The 15,580-nt window shown below is 36.9% G+C and overlaps 1 long non-coding RNA gene across 1 annotated transcript; it reads left to right on the forward strand.

Annotated features, from left to right (window-relative positions):
* The first annotated feature begins 1,064 nt into the window (after positions 1-1,064).
* On the forward strand, positions 1,065-13,901 carry LOC311426806. Its single transcript, XR_014687061.1, has 3 exons — positions 1,065-1,156; positions 3,760-3,816; positions 12,876-13,901. It is a non-coding gene; the product is annotated as an uncharacterized lncRNA (long non-coding RNA).
* Positions 13,902-15,580: the final 1,679 nt, after the last annotated feature.

Genomic DNA, 15,580 nt, shown 5'->3' on the forward strand with positions numbered 1-15,580 from the left:
AAAAACTTTTCCATGATGGAGGGTGTTCACTGCAAGGAAAAAAAAAAAAAAAAAGTGGTATTATTCTGAAATTAATGTCTATACATCATTTAGTAACTATTAGATGTTATGGTTTAGGTCGTCTTTCAGACCAACAAAACAACTAAGGTTCCTATTGATTGTGGGCATTTCAGATTTCTTTTTTTCTGTTTTTCACCAATGTAAGATATGTATATGTACACCCTGGCTCCTGGCTTCATTCTGTCTCATTCTGCTCGCTTAAATTCTCCCAGCAGCTCTACTAATTTTTTCAGTTGCCATTGTGGAACATTCATGGAACTTACTTTATAGTCAACTTAGGTTGACTGTATACAGTGAACTGTTATTTAATTCTTGCAGGTGTTATGAGGATAGATTGGTATTTTTATGATCCTGTCTTTGCTGCAGCCTTTGTCCTCAGAAGGATGCATATCAACATATCAACTGTGCTCTGAGGTCTAGGGCAGACCTGCAATTACCCTTCCTGAAAAGTGATAACAAAGATAATTGCTGTGAAAATGTGTTGACGCTGCTATCACAGAAACTCATACCCGATTTTCTTCCAAACTCTTCCACGAGCTTCTTCAAATACACCCTCCCAAGCACATATTCCTTGTGCTCCCACTGTGTGGCCATCCCCCCAACCTCCACCCTAATTTGCTAGTAGAGATCTAGCTTCATAGGTAGGTTCAATATTTTCATTCTCATCTCTGGAAGTCAGTTTCTATGCCTGTGCTCCTCTCTGGTATTAGGTAAAACACAGAATATGCTCCAGCCTTAGTTAGAAGGTGATGAAACTTTTTTTTTCTTTTCACATATCAAAATGAGGATTGTGTCAGAATCTAGCTTCCTAAGTAGCCTGATACAAGGTCTTTAATCTCCCACAGAGACACTATAAATCTGTGCAATGTTGTTATGTCAGAGTAGCAGGAACTGGTAACAGGATCAAGCAAACCAGCTGGCAGTGCACAGAGGTGATAAAAAGGCCGTGGATAACAATAAGAGATCTGGTGCCAACATACAGACCTGCCTTTTTCTGACAGTCTAGTTAGTGTGGACACTTTCAAAGTTTTGTCACAGGTCTCCAGTCAAGAGGAATTCCCTGGCCTTTGCTTGTAACCCAGGGATCTCTTCCACAGTAAGTACCAGAAAGGCCAAGCAGACACAGCTCTGTAATAACAGCCATTTGGCAGAGGCACGATCAGATAATTGCTGTTTAAAAGTTTAGCAATTGTCAGTTGTTTAGGGAAGAACAGATCCCTATGGTAAGCATTTAACAGAACATGGTCACACCAGATTTTCAGGGTCTAGACTCAGACAGTCAAAATGTAGCCTGAGGGTCAGCTTTAGCCTTTTGTTTGATTTTCTGCAGCCAGATGCCTTTTATCAATTAGAGAAGGAAAACAGCTGTTTAGGAGCATGCCTTCCTGTATCCGTGGTTGATAAGAGTACCTTTTTTACCCTCTGTATTGAGAAGCAAGACTCTATTGCTCCTGTTATTCCCTGCTAACCTGGCCTGGCCATGGGGAATTGGCATTCCACAACAGGAATTCAGACCCCTTGGGCTGTCGAGCAGAGTCATTCTGCTCTAGATCATTTCTTTCTTTGATCTTTTGATTTGGCAGGCAGGCTAGTCCATCATATCCTTCAGAAATGTGTGGAATAATACCATGACTTACAGTTTTAGAAATTCTGAGATAAGCTGCTTGTTGTACTACTGATCATAGCCAAAGATAGGCCAAAGTGTACATGCGGCATGACACCAACATACTGATATTTACGTGTCGTTCTATTGCTGCATGTTGAATTGCTACGTACTGACTAACTGGCAGTCATTTTACCTATCATTAATTTCCAGTGAAGTTTGTGCATCTCTTGGGAAAGTTTCAGATGGAGGATACTATCAATTTTTTGTCTAACCCCCAATATCCACTGGAAAAGAGAAAGAAACACAGATGATATTGTCCATTGAAAGCACAAGTGTTATCTACGTGCACCGTTCACATCACCTACAGCATGACATTTAAGACTAAGCAAAGCCATTGGTTATGTAATTAGTTAGCAGAGGCAAACATCCTGCCTGGAAAAAAACAAGAACAAAAGCTGATTTGTTATATCTTTACCATTCTCTTTAAGCCAATATGCTGCTCTAAATACAGCACTGCTGTACCAGTGTTTGTGTTCCTTCCTCACTAACAAAGCTGAGGTCCTGCTGCAGAACAATTCTCTTGCAGTGACATCAAATACAAATGGCCTCTGAAGTAACACATTTGCTTGAAGAAAGTCCTAGTTACTAAAATTAGCTGCAAAACTGCATTTATCATGAGAGATTACTGTGTCAATGATGCCATGCTGTGCCCCAGGAGACTTACATAATAGGTTTTTCTAACACTAATAATTCTGATTTTGTGATTCTCTGATCATCTGGGTATAGCACGAAACTTAAGCCTGCATTCAGGCAGAAGTAACTGGATAGAGAGATAGAAAATTCCAATTACTTACATTAGCTGTATAACGACATTTATTATGAGAGATTACTGTGCCAGTGATGTTGTGCTGGTCCCCACGGGACTTACCTAATAAGTTTCTCTGTCACTAATAATTATGATTTTGTGATTCTGTGATCAGCTGGGTCTGACACAAAACTTAAGCATGTGTTCAGGCAGAACTAGCTACAGAGAAGGAATTTTCACTTTTGGCTATACAGAAATCATAGTGCTTATGCACTTTCGCATATAAACACTGCTGCTAAGACTACCTTACTTCAAACAAACTTATCCTCATTAGATCCAGTGTTCCATTTAAACGTTAAAACACAATAGGCAGTGCATATTTGGGCAATCATTGCATGCATCAAATGATGTTTAACCACCCGTCAAGTACAATAATCCCCTAGAAATGCACCAGCTGAAATACCCTATTGCTTTTATAGACCTGAACTCACAAAGAATAGAGGGAAAGCAGTCAAAATGGGCACTGACCTAAAAGGGTACCATCACAGCCAAGCACAAATCTTTATTTATATCAAGTGTTCCAGAGCCATTATATAATTTGATGAAGTGTCCAAAGTATTCTCAGTAATCTCCCTAGTCAGGGCTAGTTTAGCAGAATACACATATGGCACAAAAATCTTGTTTTGTTTCTCCAGCTCATCTATATTTGTGTAGATTCCATAATCACGTGGAAAGATCTGCATTAAAAAGCTGCCTCTGGTTTCTGGTGTCTGGGGGAGAAAGAGTCTGCTTGAAATGCAGAGATAAATTTGTCATTAGTGGAATTATCTTACTTTTCTTACAAATTAAAAATTAAAAATTATGCAGTGAGTTCAGGTTGGCAGAAGAGGAGAGAAGAGTGATTCTACTTAAATGTTGATGTGTACTTGACCTTGAACTTACTTCATTATTGTTTATACTAACACAGAAGAGTCAACGTGATTCAGAGGAAAATCAGTTGAGCAAGTCTTATATCAGGCACTTCTCAAGTTGCAAGTGAATGCACAGTTTTCTGCTTTTCTTTGTGCTTGTATTCACCTATAGTAGGAATGACTTGCACCTTTACCAAGGATGTAGCCTTATGTTGACACAGTAGACAAGCAGAAGTAGATAAACACGGGTTATAGTTACTATACTGGTAATATAAGTTTATGTGGGCATATTGGTAATATTTGATGAATTACATAAATTTGTATGAGTAGATATTACTGCATTGTACCTATTAACATGTTCTTCGTCCTTGGTTAAGCCTTCAGAAGCCTCTGGCACAGACACATGCAGTCCCAAATCCATGATAAAATCAGAGGTAAGGGAGATTCCATTGTTACTTAGCGTTAATCACACCTGCTTGACAGTGCTCAAAGGCCAAGTGGAAACAAACCCTGTTGGATGTATATTCTGAGGCTCTCTGGGCAAGGCAACAGGATGTCTTGGAACTTGAACTGTCAACTCAGATCCATTTAGAGACAGAGCTGGAGACAAAGTAGACTATGCAAACCATGATATTTACTCATTCTAAAAGAAGATGAGAATCTTGGTAAGAGCTCTTACCTCTTATTCTTTTTATTCTCTTAGCCCAAACAGTGGTGAACCATTAGTGACATATATTAAAAAAACTTGATTGTCTGGGTAGTCTCACAACATTTAAAGTTAAGTATGAGTGACCAGACTGCAGATTAATCAATTAGCAGGTACTGGTCAAGGAGTACCAGCTGTCTACAATAGCACAATATATTTCAGTTACTCTGTCTACTACACATTTGGCAGAGCTTTATGAATGTAAAACACCTGAAGGATTTCAAGACTAGGACTTGGTTTATTCCAGGCTTCCTTCTTCCTGGTACACTGTACTCTTGGATGGATACTCCCTTTGTTTTTCTCCTCAAGCTGTCTATCACGGTTAGGAATCCCACTACTTTTCTCACCAGATTGATTTTAAGAGGGAACTATCTCATGAGCCAATGTTGCATTCTCTACTGGATTCATACCCAAACTATGCAGGAAAATGATACAGGAAAATTGCTATAGGGGGTACTGCCATAAAAGGGAGCTGAGCTGTATGGATGAGTAGTGGAGAATAGGACAACAGAGAGAGGTTGAAAAAGCTGATTTCAGTACAGTATGATACACAAAACCCTCATTCTCCAAATTTACATGAACAGAAACTGTTGACCCACATTACTGTGGGTTTTACCAGTCAATTGACATGCTATCAGGATGTTTCTTTTAACAACTGTTTAGAGGAGTAATCCTTACATGTGTATATATTAGTAGTCTAGAAAATAATTAGAAAAGTGTCAGAAACAATTAGAAAGGAACATGTACTAATTAGGGGTATGAACCTGAGATTGCCTGTTATTTCTAAGACAACAGTCTTACTGCTTGTTGTCTGTCTTTTATATGACAGCCTTTTATGTTTTATAATTTAGCAATGCAAAAACTTAAGTGAGCCCTCCTGGCAAGAAGGGCACTCAAAAGCACACAAGAAAGAGATATAACTAAAAAGAAACAGTATAACTACAGTGTGAGTTGAGAGAAAAAGCAGGGGGTTATATGCCTTGCAGACACAGTCAACTACAGCTTATTTTTCCACTCATTCCATGCTCAGTGGAAAAATGGGACACTTGCTTAAAATCCTCGAGTTTTTCTTTCACCACTTCTGATTCCCACAGATTTTACTAATTACAGCTCTGCAGAGATTCCCAGTGGTAGCCAGCAGGCCCATTTTTCCTGCTCACAGGAGCCTATTTAGAAAGCCTGGTGATAACACCGGATATAACCCTGATAACAGTAGGTCATTGCTGATCTGAGTCACACTAATAAAAATGATATCAGAATTTGGGACTTTGTAATAGTAATGTCTCTACAGTGGTGTAAAACTCATTTGAATAGAATTGAGCTCATTGATTTCAATAGAGCTTCTCATCAGAGTAAAGCCATCAGGATTGACCCTGGGAATCTTGTGACACAATGTTCCAGGAAGCAGCCTTTGTTTGCACACACTGCAGCTCTTATTTATTAATATGTGAAGCCAACAATGGCTATTGTCTCTTTTCATATTAGAATGTTGTCACATGAGCAGTTCAAGTGACACCAAGGATTGCAAGGCGAAGACAAGTGGCTCTCTCTGGCTCCAACTAGAAATGCTGTATATTTTAATATATTAATACTCAACAAACGTTCCTTCAGATTAAATCACCCACAGAATTTTTTTTTTTTTTAAATTAAAAACCACACAAACATCTATGCTTAACAAAGAGTTTAGCCACCTAAACAAAGGAATGATGTATTATGAAAATCTAGGCACAATATCTATTTTAAAAAGCAAAACAAAACGAAAACAAATGATGAGTAGCTGAAATCAGGTTGCAGGTTATTTACAATGATAAATTTCAGAAAGTACTCAATTAGTTCTTGTGCCACTTGGAAATCCTAAGTGCAGAGCTGTAATTTTTATATGGGCTTTTGTTCTGCTGTTTGTAAAGACTCATCTTATTTGTCCCCTTGTTGGTAGTAGAATTTTGTCTTGCAAAATAAACAGCGTATAAAATATTTAACCTTATTTACATGAACCCTATTATGTATAGTTTCCTCTGAGCTTTTTCACTCTATCTAGAACAATCCTTTCTTTGTCGCCTTACAAGTGCTGCTTTCTCCCCATATTTTAAATGAATCAGTTTTGCATAACTGCATCTATTATTCCATTCAAGAGAAAAGATGAGGACTCTTGTAAATGGTATCAGGCTAAATTGAAATTAATACAGCTAAGTCTTTAGCTGGTATTACAGTGCAAGGAGCAACTTTGTTTTTGTGCATTTCATGGTAGAATAAATGCAGAATAACAAAAAAGAGACAGTGAGCACTTATATCTGAATTGTATTTGAAGCTATATCTGAACCACTGGCATGTAGAGAGTGACATTTGCACTGTAGACAACGAGGAGATGTTCTGTCCTGGGAAAGGTAGGAGCAAGTACATAGAAGGTATTTTCAAAAATGCTGGACAGCATTTCCTTTTTCAAAAATGTATTAAGCACATAGCCTTCAATCACCAAACACTCCCCAGACCCAGATTTTAATAGGTGTTATACAACAAAACCCAACAAAATCTAACAATTTTTTTTTTTTTTTTTGATCTAATCCTTGAAAGCCTAAACTATAGTTTGCTTTACTAAAGGCTAGATTCAAAAAGTATACTGGATTTTAAAAGTGTAATGGGATAGCAATGACCAACAGTGTTATGCTACTGAAATTTTTGAACTCTCTTACTTGACACTTAACTGAAGTGTCCCTGTGTTTCTGGCGAGACTGTGTTGTGCTTCCTAAACAGCCAATGTCACCAGCCTGTTTGTCTCTAAAGCTCATTAAGCAAGGGAGACAGGACAGAAGAGAAAATGGAAGATCTCTTTTTCAGGTAGTACTTCTTTTATACAAACTAGAATAAAATCAGCAATATTCTGAAATGAAGTCCAGCAATAAGAATCTATGAGAAGTTCTATGAGACCTTGTTTCTATGACCTTGTTTCATACAAACAGATATTCTTGAATGGTGCTGAGGAACCCACCTGCTTTTGAGAGCTGAGAGCTCTTATCAGTATTTCCCAACGGTGAGTTTAAGCAACCTTCTCCTCAGTTTATTGACTTCTGTGAACCCCATTCTAAGGTGCAGACTCCTTTTTGTGTCTATCACAGACGTAGCTCAGGACAGGTAATTCCTTCAGGCACAGGAAATGTTGAACATGCCAATGCTGAGGAAGTTCTGGATGCATCTACTTCCCATTGACTTTAAAGCATGTACAATTTCTAGTATTTGGATCCTTAGACATATAAAAATCTTTACAAGTCTGTCCTTATATTCCTTCGATACTCAAGGTACTTCTGAGTATTGTATTTCTAGCCTTTGCTGTATGATTTTAATAATATTGTATACCATATGAATCCAGAAAAGATCCCTCAAATGCCAAAGGCATTTAGCATTAACTTGACTTTAGAAGCTTAGGACAATGCTCTCCCTTTCTCCCTTATGACCTGAGGCTCTGTGGAAACAGAGAAAGGGAAGGCAAAGAGCCAGGAAATAGCTTATCTAAGTACTCTGAGTCTTTCATAAATCAACAGTATTACCACTGGAGAGTGAAGCCAACAGAAGAATAATGCCAGCATCACTAAATTGCATCCATCGTACATCCTCCTTGCAGGGGGAGGATGTTATTGCATGGCAAGTAGTGCAGCTTAGGAGAAATAGAAATAAGAATTACAGCTTCTTGTAGATGCTGTGAAATGTATGCCTCTCTAGACGAAAGGAGACTCTACAGCTTCACCCAACATATGCAGAACTGGTTTCTAAATCTGCCTGTGATTTTGCTGAAGTGGTCAGACTTGTCATTGCCCTTCTCAGGAATTCTCATCAGTCCATGAATATTTTCATATCCCAAATGCTTGCCAACTTACCCCTTAGAAGCTGCTGCTCTCACCAACCACGTACAGCAACAGAATAAAATTCCAGAGATTTTTGTTGCACTGGCAACTACCATGTTTTACAATAGTTATGCAACAGATGCATCTCTGTTCAAGGGCCATTTTCTTTTAGATTCTGTTCGTGTGCTGTTGAAGTCTTTGTGAGTTTTGCCACTGACTGAATGGGCTCTGGATCAAGTCCTTACTGCTAAAATTGTTCTGCAGTGGTAGACAAGATAGTTGGCAAGGAAGAACAGTGGCACCCAGTGGTGATTTTCTTTTTCTTTTCAAATTATGTTCTCTTCACAGACTTCTTCCTTAGCTTTTTGAGCAGATTTCCTCATAAAATATATAAATTAGTTTACATAAAGAATATACAGACATCTGTGCATTCATTATGCAAAATATATTTGTACACATACACATGCAAGTATTCATAAAGAGAAACATAGCTTTTATAAATGCAATATAATTATAATGTTCATTTAAAGGAAAATAATCAAATGAATTGCACTTTAGAAAAAAAAAATCACTTCACCTAAGGTGCTTAAGGTGAATTTACTTGATAAATGGATAATGTCATTTCTGCAGCAGTTAATGAAAACAACTGTCCTAATGAACTGTTAACAAATAATAGAGGTTGAATATTTAGGTGCAGGTAGCTATCTCTTATCTTTTACTTTATTTCAATAAATAAGTGGTGAAAATTTTGTCTTTGTAAACTTCACAAATTTGCAAACTCTAGTTTAAAAAAAAATGTAGTTTCTTGCAACAATGCAATTCATGTTTCATAAAAATCCTATTTGGGAAAGATTCATACTACAGGTTATTCATTATCCAACAGGAACAATATTTATTTGATAATCACTTAGAAAATTATGCAGATTGTTCAAGCCAAACTTCTCTTGAATGTTTCCTAATTTCTTATTGCTTTTACATGGTATACTGTGGGAGATCCTGTCCTGTCTACATCTATGGCTACATGGCAATCGCATTAATGCAGTATCTATACTATAATCTTAAATGTAATCAGTCTTGTTATCTGATGCTAAAATAAATTGACAAATAAAGGTTTCTAAATGCTGTTAAATTCTTTGTCTCCAGAACATAGGTGCTGCAAGCAAAGCACTTGTTTGGAGTGATCCATAGCCCTTGTTTGTTTCTGAAGCACAAACAGAAATTATTAAAAAGGGTTAAGTGGCTTGGGCCAAAAATATACCAGAGGCAATCATGGCATTTTATCTGGATGGACAGTTCAGAGCTAATGCCTCAGAATACGCTCAGGCTTTGTTATATTTTCTAGTGTGCATATCCTGTAAAACTATATAGACCTGAAGGCTTCTAAAGTCTCAGGCAGTCCTGTCATGCTTGAACATGCTTTTCAGGGCTGCCGAATAGGAGTGATGCATAAGGTCTGAAAGGAAAGAGAATTCCTGGAGCAGAAAGTTGTAGATTGATGGAGGGATGGAAAGTGGGGGAAACTTGTTTGAGCTCCCTTGGTTGAGAGAGCAAGCAAGCCGAAACTAAAAGGATCAATGAGCACATGTAAAAATGTTAAATTTTAATGTTATGTTTTGTCATCGTTGCAGTCCTTTGTTTAAAAAAAAAAAAAAAAAGTTGATAAAATGGAGAGGATTATATTTGTATGTACAAGTTTGGGCAAACTAACTACTCTGAGGTATATCAGGGGAAGAGCATTCAACTTCACCAGTACATCACAGCCTTCAGATTCATTCTATAAAAACATTCACTGAAGAAGAGAAGCAGATACCTGGACTGGAATCAAAACGAAGTATAGCACTGGTTCAGCTGCAGCCTGTTTGGTGCTTTGCCATCTGTCATGGCAGGTAATAGAGCCCTGTGATTTGATACCCACATTTTGTAAATGGAGTGTTACTGAGGAGGAGGAGGGGAGCAGATACTTGTCCAAGTAGCTGCATGATCAAGAATGGAGAGGGAAGATTTAGGTTAGGAAAAAGCATCGCAGGCTACTGGATGTTATCCTTTCTCTTCTTTTATGAAGTTAGTGTTGTAAGACATGTGGTTAATTATTTTTAAGTGAGGACTTGCAGTTCATTGACCACTGTCAACAGTCTTTCAAGTTAGCAGCATTTTCAGAAGGGGAGGCTGAGATCCTCTTTGATAGAGGCCCTACACAGAGACTTGTCAGGCCCTGTTGAAGAAGTGTGCATAGACAGTAGACCAGTTCTTAGCAAATTAGTAGGTTTCAGTTATATCTGTTTTCTTTACCAAAACAATATGAAATTGGCATCAAATATGGCTTTTGTTATTCAAAATACATGGTAGTAAGTGAAGCAAACCTTTCAAAACTTAATTGTTTTCCACCTTATATGCCATGTGCTCCAGTTTCCTGCAGACCACATACAGAGTGCATATTAACTCAGCAATACATTGTTTATTTGAAATGTTAGACTTGTTTTCTAAACAGAAGCACATTAGGAAAAATACCAGATTTTGAGTAAGAAGTGTTATCCCACATGTGCATTCGCTATCAGCCTTATAAGACTTTTTTCTTACTTACACTTCTACAAATACACACAATGTCTGTTACTTTGCTGTACAGAATACCAAATGCTAGTTAAATTGTGCTGACAGCTTGTAAGAAAGCAGTGCTGTTGACCCCAATTACTAAAATCTGATTAAGAAGCAAACAAAATGAAATTCACTCACAGTCTAAAAATTTGTAATCTCCTGTCAGTGTAAATTAATTGTTGCCAGCAGTTCTGACTAGGGCTGCTGTGAAGCATTCATGTCTAACACAGCAAATCTCTTCTTGGAAGTTAATATAAAAATTGTCATCCTGACTGTAGTTCGTCAGACCAGGCTTTCTTATGTCTCAAAAATAGCAAGAGGATTACAAACTACTATTACAACAAAAAGGCAAAACCTGGCAAGCCTGAGGAATGTATGATGTGCTCCTCTTTTCTCCTTTTAAAAAGAAAACCTTCAAAGCAAGGTTCATGAGAACTTACTCTCTAACACTGAAGAGAATATAAAAATAAGAATATTCCCCTAGTTCTCTTGAGCACTCTCACAACCAATTGTGATTTGTGAGTCTTGCTATGCTCAGACAGAACTCCATCTTCCAGGAAGGCTAGGAGCTGCTTTTCTTCATTCCCCATGGGAATACTTGACACACCTAGCTTTAGGCAACTCCCCTCCATCTGCTAAGTGCAAGCAAACCAGCACTACTAGCAAGGACTCACACTGAAGGGCATGAGTCGTAGACAGAATCAGTTTCCAAGCCAAGACCTACATCAGAGGCCTACCATGTACAGTGAGATTAATCTGGCCAAAAACATATCTAAAGAACCCTAGGTATCAGCTTGCCAAATGCTAGTGTTGGAATTTTTTTTCTGTTACGAGACTAAAGATTCAGCCACTGTTTTTTATAAACCTGCAAAATCTCTCTCTATATATGTATATGTATATCTATCTATATACATGTATATAGATATAGGTATATAGGGATACAATATAGGGACATAATCCATATATATATATATATAAATACTATCTATGACTTCATGTCATTTTCCCAGAAAAAAAAAAAGAAAAAAAATACTCATATAATACATTCTGAAAAAGGTTAGTATATAAACAACACCAAGGTTTTTGAAATAGTAACAGCATTAAATATTACATTGTGATAAAGTATGTGATATGAAAAGACAGGCGGTTGTTTTTGAGTTTTACTATTAAATTAACTTTTTATGTGTAAAAGTTGATTTTCTTAAATCTCCAAGAGGAATGAATGAAAGGATTATACACACAAAATAACTCAGTAATATACAGTAGATGTATGGAATGCAATTTTCATAGATTGCTCTGTGGTAGGAATAAGTAATACCAAATAATTGTGTTTCTCCTTAAAATTAAGAAAAAAGACTGATGTTTTCACAGCTAATTTTTGAGTATATATGATTAAATTGTCTCAGATTTTGAAGCATATGTACTGATAAAATCAGAGAATAAACTTTTCAGAGATTAAATTCATAAACTTAACAGCAATACATACACACTGATACTCAGTTCCAAACATCCAGAGTTCAAGCCAGGCTCTGAGTTATTCAGATCTCTCATTCATAAAGTAAACTCAGCAAATACAGGACATAGATCTCTATAAGTGCTGGACAGAAGTAATACTCCAAAGCTGGCAAGTCAACAAAATTGTATTTGAAAAGATGTACATAAGCCAAATCAAAATCATGCAAAGCTTTAAGACTGACTGAGAATATTCTTTAATAGACCATAAATCACCAACAGACATCAAGGCTGTGAGCGTGCTGTGTGGAGTGTGCAGCTAAATGTTCATAAGGAGGAAATAGTATGTTTGGTCCTTTTAAGAAAGGATAACAACAAAAAAGGATCCTCTGTTATTCTCTCTAGGACCATCAGGCTAAAGCTAGTTCAGTAGTATAATATGCACAATTTTCTGGCTATGGTTTGTACTGTTGGAACAAAACATGAATTAAGTGAAATCTGGAGGCCTCCTGGATAGGCAAATCTACAGCAATTCAAAGTCAGCAATGTTTTAATCTGTAGTGGCAAAATATAGTAAAGCTGAAAGCCCCAGTGCACAGTACTGATTGAAATGCTAGAAAAAGCTTAGAATGGACTAATCTGCATTAGCAGAAAGATAAAATAGATCTTTCACTGATTGTCAGCAGTAGGTGATTATTGAGAGAATTTGATTAAACTTTAAATCCATCCTTATTTAAGTTTTTACAAGTTCTGCATTATGTTGTTTGTATTTCTTAACAGTTTCATAGCATAGTCAGTGGAGCAGAGGCTGAAATATGGATAAGAAAAGGCAACCTGTGAACAACACTCATCTTATTTAGGGTAATTGCCAAATCACTCCTAAGCACTATATTCTTATTTATTTCAGTCTTGGTCTTCAAAGCTACTAAGTCCAGTAGAAACAAGAATGCTACTGATGTCAGTAATTTGGGCAAAGAAGACAAGAAGATGGAATGTACTTTCACTGCAAAGATGTTTGATTTATCTGGGAATCAGCCAAGGTGGAAGGAATTTGGCTGCATTTGAAGGACACACAGAAGCTGTACATTTCCATGAAGAAAGCAAATACAAAGTAGAAATGAACTTAGCTTCTTTGCTGAATTATGGACAAAATCAAAAAATTCACAAGAGTATTGAATTAGATTGTTGGGTATAATATTGTCCCAATGCTGTTATACTCCTACCCATATTTTAGGCAGAGCTGGGATAATTAAATTGGTTTGGAGACATACTTCAGTGTTATAAAAAGCAATAGTCATTGTCATATATGCAAGAAATAATAAAGACATTCTTAATTATTGGTAGGGATCAAATGAGGCAAAATATGAGGAAAAAAAGTAGAATTATGCATTTGTAACGCATGAGAGATGATATCTGGAAAAATTATGACCTAGGAACAGAAGAATGGAAAGAACCAGAAATGAAGAACCAGAGCTGTTGTCTCTGTATATGGTGACAAAGATTACTCTCATTAGGTATTAGAACCCTCATTCCAAGCAAAAAGGTGGGGTCCCCCAGATCCCCTCCACTGACCCCCATAACTCTCTCGACAAATGAACTAGAAGACACTGATTATTTCTCTTTATTCTTCTTCTCTGGTGTTCTCCCTTATTGCCTGCTCTGTTCTCCCTACCCCCTCAAAACAGGACTTGCACACACGGCTACCTTGTCTAGCATAGTGAATATTATTAATTGTGCAGTAAGAGATTGTTTTGCCTGATGCAAGTCTCAAGCAGAAGAAATCAAATTTGAGAAATCCAGAGTTTGATGATAAAAATGTTGACAGACTATGCTTAAAATTCTTGATGTTGTTACTTTAAATTATTAATGCTGTTCAACTGAGTACTATTACATAGCAGTCTAATAAAATAACAAATGCTCTATAATATAAAAATGTAATATGGTGCATTTATATTACTTCATTGTTAATGGGGAATAATTTACCCTTTGTTCTCCTCATAAAGTCAAACAGAAAATTTCTAAATTTAGAGACAAGGGACATAAATTAGTACTATACTATACTGGGCCATACCCTCAGCCAAAGAGCAAAAAAGAAATGTGCAATAAAGATGCTTATCCTGGTGGTGGGTATTTTTCAGACAGGCACCTGGAAAATAATCAGATAAAGAGTTCTTTCTATCTTACCATTTTCACACTAGCATTATATTATTAGTGGCAATGGTATAGATTCAAGGCACCGTCTGACGATCTGATGTAGGCCATGTGAATGACAAGGGTCATTTGAACTTTGTATCCCTGCATTATAAAATGAATGAGCTTTGGTGTATTTAGCTAAGAATCATCCCAAAGCCATTCTAATGAAGAATCATTCCAGTAAAAGCTTACTAGCTGTGCCGTGTGAACACAACTAAACTATCTCAAGAGTCAACTCTGATGTTCAGTGATTTTTAAGTAACACCCAAGGTGAGCAGTCTAGGGGATTTGGGAATCCCTCTTCTGTGCTCTCTGCTGCTGTAGGATTATATATGGCTGATTAAGCACAATGTAGATGGCATTAGGATGATGCCTGGATTTTTATTGCCCTACATTTGAACCAGTGCATCTTGCCAGAGCTAGAATTCTGAGAGTTGCATTGAAGCAGCAAATAAGGGCTTGCAGAACTGAATGCTGGAGATCTGTGCATATCGGACAGTATTGATATTATCCAGATATTTCTGGTATGTAGGCTATGTAAGTCCCTAACTATCCTCGATAATGCAGAGTTAATGTAGTCTTTTCATTGTATTTCCATAGTCCCACAGTGATTGGGGTCATGGAGAAACTTATGTCTTGTATCTCCTTTTTTTTTTTTTGTCTGGGTTGGGAAAACTCAGTGCCTTCAAAAAGGCATCTTCCAAATCTTTTCTGATACTATTGCTCTTGCTTCTCTTCAATGTCAAACTCTTTATACAATGTCTTAAGCTCTCAAACTTAATTCAACCTACCCAAGGTATTGTCAGAACAAAGCAGTGTAATCCTTTATACCTTCCATGTAGCAATACCATTAATACTTAGGCAATGTCTTTTTTAAAAGTAACACTACATCTTTATTCGTATGTTTTGTACTCCACTACACAATAAAAATTCTTTTTTACAGCACTTCCACCTAGCCATTTATTTTTAATTTTACAAGGGTGCTTCCAAGTTATAATATTTTGTGTTATGTGTTATGCAGCTTGTCTTTTTTGAACTTCACCCACATGATTTTATAGCGATTTGTATTTGAACACTGTGTTTGTGACTCCTCTTAGTTCATGGTTGCTTATAAATACTCTTATCTTCCATTATAGCAGTTAGCAAATATGTGAGCTAGACCTGGAAAAGACCAGATTGTTTTCCAGTTGACCAGTCCCCAGATATTCCATATACCTCCATACACTTGAGATGTCTTCCAGTCTGATAGAAAAATATTAATACATGTATTTTGCTTACCTCCTGTTTTACAATCAGGTATATTTATGCCTTATTGTAAATTCTTGAAAAAAGAATTTACCTCCTTAGTTTATTAGGAAAATGTCACACAGAACTGTAAAAAATCTTAGGGAAATCAAGGCAGAGTTTCTCAAGTGCTCT

The sequence above is a fragment of the Aythya ferina genome, assembly GCF_964211825.1.
Source record: "Aythya ferina genome assembly, chromosome: Z".
NCBI lineage: Eukaryota > Metazoa > Chordata > Aves > Anseriformes > Anatidae > Aythya > Aythya ferina.